The following is a 4,700-nucleotide window of genomic DNA, read 5'->3' as shown; positions in this document are numbered from 1 at the left end:
TAATGCTTATAAATAATTTTCACTGTTAAAATGCTAAAGAAAATCTAAGAAATTGCCTAAAGGAAAAGGATTCATTGGACATATTTCTGACTGCTGAATTCAGCTGGAGCCATACTGTTGATGTAGGTAGAACAAGAGTTTACCAAATGTATATGGAAGTTGTTTGGTTGTAAATAAAGATGCAAATTTTTATCCACTTTGAAGTGTTTATAAAAGAATGAAAATAGGTAAATAAAAATGAGAATGTTTCACTTTAAGCTACAATAAAGATTCCTTGGAGCCAGGAGGAAATTTAACCTAGATTCAACATCCAGCTCTACTGTACTGTTATGAAAATTCTCCAAGTTCTGTAGCAGCTTCTGTTAACATTTTTAATGAAAAAAAAAAAAAAAAAGATTAAGAGAAATGTCCTTAGTATATTTGCTTGCTTTCAATTTATTTTATATTGTACTGTCTCATATTCTCAGTTTTCAGCATTCCATGGATTGTCACCTTTGGTTTGTGAATAAAATAATCAATCTTAGGTTAATTCACATTTCTGAGAATTATACTGTGCTATATATCAGAGAATTTTAACCTTTATTTTAACTCTTTGTGAACATTTGAGTTGACACAAAACAAAGTTTCATCACCATTATTTGACATGATGATGAGTCAAATCGGTCTGATCCTCTCCTAACCACGATTTTGTATTTAGCAGTTTGCCAGCTGTATTCAAACACAGGGAGGTGGTTTCATGTAGACTAGATCCTGCAAGAGTCATTCCAAGGGAGACAAATATTGGGCAGTCTTCATGTTTCAGCAGCTCTTGAAGGTATCTTCGACCACCTAAACAGAGTGAAACAATACTAAATTATGTGGTTGCATTTGTAATCTACACCTGCTGAACTGAAACACTCACATTTTAATTGAAGGAAACATAGCTAAAGAAAGTTAAATCAAATGGTACAAAACATTCCTTCTGACTCCTATGCTCCTTCCAACATTATCACTGGAAAGGGCTGAGAAATATTTCATGAGGGAGTGACGAGAAGCATGGAAGAAAAAGATATGGATGCATGGATGCATGGGAATATGGAGGTAATAGTAAGAGTAACAAAGCTTAAGAAAGGCACGAACAGAAGCAGCTCTTCCTAATGCCACAATCATTGTTTTTTTCATGAGCACCAAGAGTACAAACATAACCACAGCCTGGCTTTTTCCCCTGAAATTTGAAGAGTGTCCAACATAGAACATTTACATTGACTTCATTAATTCCCTACTTCATTCACACTTTAAGGAAAGAAAAAAAATCTATAATATGCATGAGGAAGGCTTGAGAAATGCTGACTTGAATTTTCCAAATGCACTTTTTTTCCTCCTATTCCCCTGCTAATAACAAATATCAGGAACAGTGAGTGCCCTCTTCCCTGCACTGATGGAAAAATTTTCAGATACTTTATACATGGACCTGCAGTTTTTTAGGTATTCCAAAGATAGGTCAGGCTGACACAAAGATATTCTTCCCATTTTGTTACGTGAATGCTAAAGTTAAACAAATGTTAAAAGAATATAAACAAACAGAACCTCGAATTTAAAACTCTGAAGTTAAAAGTCACTTTGCCCCGCCTCAGAGGTGCTGCAGCGCCTATTGAAATAAATTCTGAGAGTGAGGCTACAGAGAACTGTGCCAGGACCAGCTTGCAGTTGTCCACTGGAACATCAGCAAGAATGTATTAACTCCCCCTCAAACCCCAAACGATCACAGAACCACCTCCCCTAACAAAAAATAAAATAAAGACAGCATAGCCTCCTAGTTAAAAATGTAAATTAAGCTGTGACTAACCAATTGCTTCTGTAAATTACTATCTACCGCTTAAGCAAAATAAATTGGGAGACGATACGTAACAACAATCCTGTGCCCTTTCCTTTCTGCCTAATCTATAATCCATTAGAGCTGGGTTGATGCAATCATTTTATGAAGCACTTAGAGAGGAGAGAGCATAGTGCAAATAGCAAGTCTCTCTGGGAATGTAGGACTATCTTTCTCTGAAAAAAATGTGGACAGAGTTCAAAACACCATAGTGACCACCTTGTTTTCTTCACACACACAATTTGCAATCACTAAATTGCTTGGAAGTGGTTGTAATACGAGCAGAATACAGTGTTTTCTTTCTCAGCTCTGCAAAATGTGTTGTAGGCCGAAGGATAACCTTTTAAAGACTAAAAAAAACCAAAACCCAACACTGGAACTGGAGGATCTGATGGGAATTGCTTAAATTAGAAGGAAGTTACTAACAACATGATTAAACAGTAACAAAAACCCCTCTGCCCTTCTCAGTACATGTAATTTGTTTCAGTTTGCCTATGGCATGCCATATATGCCTGACATATTGTCAATATTCCCATGAGTAATCAACACACGGTAGTGGCCAAAGATCAGATAAACCTCACCAACCTTTAATGTCTGGATCTTTTTTCATGCATTCAATCTCTCTAAATTGTTGATCAAGTCATTAAACTGCTGGTTTTGTATGCTTCAGAAGGGTTTCTCTAACCATCAACAGCCATGCCTTCCGCTTTTTGGTCAAATGTGTCAATGCACTTATAAGCCTTCAAGCCGCATGGACACAGTCTGTGTCCTCTTCTTTCTCAGCCATTTGGTGTTTTTTTTTTCTTTAGTTTTTGGGTGGCTCAGGGATTCTTCAGCTTAATGGGCACAGGACTTGAATGCAGGAGAACAGTCTGTGGCAAGCAACAACCAGTTTCCTTCTTCAGAAGTAGCAGGTTCCTCTGCATCCTAAAGCCTAGTCCTCAGTTCAGCCAAATTAGTGTCTCCAAAGATGCGCAAGTTCACATTGTTGATGAAGCCTACATGTTCTCAGAACTAAGCTATCTACTCCAGCTGCTCACACTGGATTGTGTTCCTTCACGATAAATCCTTTTATCTGTATGTACAACATACATTCCCAGCAAGTGAGGACCAAGACCTTGGTATGGCCGTTCTCTGTAAGCAGAAGCAGAGGAAGTGCTGTGTTGATGACAATAGGTTTTCCACCCATTCAGTTTCCTTTTTCTGTAACAGCTGCGGGGAGAAGAAACAAACCCCAGATCCTTCCTAGCCTCTGTTTACTAATACCCATACTCTTTTCAACAGCTGCAATAGCTCTGCCCCTGCGTCTCTGGAAACTTTGGACAGCTGACTGGATAGGAAGAATACGTATTTTTTTATTTCTTCAGAACCTTGCAATACACTCTTATTAGTTTACCTTTCTTAATATATCAATTAATTACTTTGCATACTTCTATCATTCTGATTCTTTAATGAAAAATTCTTAAAATTGTACAAACTGCTTTTACTTGAGAAGAAAAAGAAGGTGATGAGTAGAAGATTTCCACTTGTCAGACTGAATGGTAAAACATGCCTGACATTTCCAAATCCCACATCCAAATTAGCAATGCCATCAGAAACAACCATCTGATTGCAAAGTCTTTAGATGTTATGATGGGTTTTCATGATAGTTGTCAAAGCAGGACTGGAATCCACCATTGCTGCATGAAAGCAAAGTGTTTGACCACAGAATATGAACATGGTAGCACTTTTCTCTACAGTGTAGAAAGCTAAAGTCCCTTTCAGTATTTTCTAAGTTAAGCTGTGGCCCAACATCCAAGAGCTTGCCACTGCTATTTCATGGTGAACAGGAAAAAGTTGGGCCCAGATGCTTTATGTCAGAGAAGAATCTCTCTGGTAAGATTTGTCCAAGTAAGGAGAAGCAATTGAAATAGGCCACATCTCATTTTCTGCTCTTATATTCCTTTTTTTTTTTCATCATGGCCCCAGTTCAATTACATTTTAAAATTCAGATATAGCAAGAAAACAGGGATAGGGTAAGAAGTGAAGAGTCTCACCAAGCAAAGTCTGTCTTCTCTCAACAGTTCATGGAGCTGAGGCATAAAATAAGGAGAAGGAAAGTACTTCTGTATCCTGTGGTGCATGCATGCATCTCAAATAGCAGACACTCAGCTCCAGGATCTTCTTTGTGTTATCAGCTGCGCTGCTAGGACTTTGCCAAGGAAAGATACTGTGCGTCTTTTTCTGAAGCTGAAAGGGGAGGCGTCTGAGTTAGCAACCACACGAGGGCCTCCATGCAACAATCCACACCGCTGAAAAGGGAGCGGGCAGAATTTCTCTTGGTAGTTAAGAGAACACATCTGCTCCTCTCTGATCCCCACTAACGCCTTGTAACAACAGTGAGAAGTGGAAAAGCAGTTGCATGCTTCAGTCTCGCTTAAAATATTTAGACAGAAATTACCGATTAACCAGTGCTGCATCTGGAAGCCCCGGCGTCCCTTCTTCCTCCTCTATGATGCAGGACTTGTGTCCTGTACAGGTAAGAGTGTTTGGGAAGGGGACACGCTGCCTGTCCAGGAGTGACTGAGTATCCACACGCCTGCATCAGCTGCTCCTCACGGTTTTGGACGGGTCCCTTTCCTGTCTGACCCCACACGCCCTGCCCGAGGGAAAGCGCAGGGGTAAGGTGACACCGAAGGCGCCCTAGGAAGGCACCTGCCGTGAGGCGGGCGATGCCGGCGACCGCGCGGTGGAGAAGCCGGCCCTGCCGGCCGGCCGACGTGCCCCACGCCGCCCAGGGCCGCGCCTCGCCGCTTCCCTCAGGGTTTCCTCCCCTGCGGGCCAGGCTGTGGCCGCCGCGGCCCGGCCC

The 4,700-nt window shown here is 40.9% G+C and overlaps 1 long non-coding RNA gene across 1 annotated transcript; it reads right to left on the bottom strand.

The window, feature by feature from the left end:
• Nucleotides 1-509: 509 nt before the first annotated feature.
• On the bottom strand, nucleotides 510-3,977 carry LOC104836010. The gene is made up of 3 exons (XR_774791.1): nucleotides 3,889-3,977; nucleotides 2,438-3,064; nucleotides 510-828 (listed from the first exon to the last, which is right to left on the bottom strand). It is a non-coding gene; the product is annotated as an uncharacterized LOC104836010 (long non-coding RNA).
• Between the last annotated feature and the right edge of the window lie 723 nt (nucleotides 3,978-4,700).

This window comes from Haliaeetus leucocephalus, unplaced genomic scaffold (assembly GCF_000737465.1).
Source record: "Haliaeetus leucocephalus isolate CR32 unplaced genomic scaffold, Haliaeetus_leucocephalus-4.0 Scaffold428, whole genome shotgun sequence".
Taxonomy (NCBI): Eukaryota; Metazoa; Chordata; class Aves; order Accipitriformes; family Accipitridae; genus Haliaeetus; species Haliaeetus leucocephalus.
Note: the sequence above shows the minus strand (reverse complement) of the source record. Positions and strands in the feature narration are given on the sequence as shown.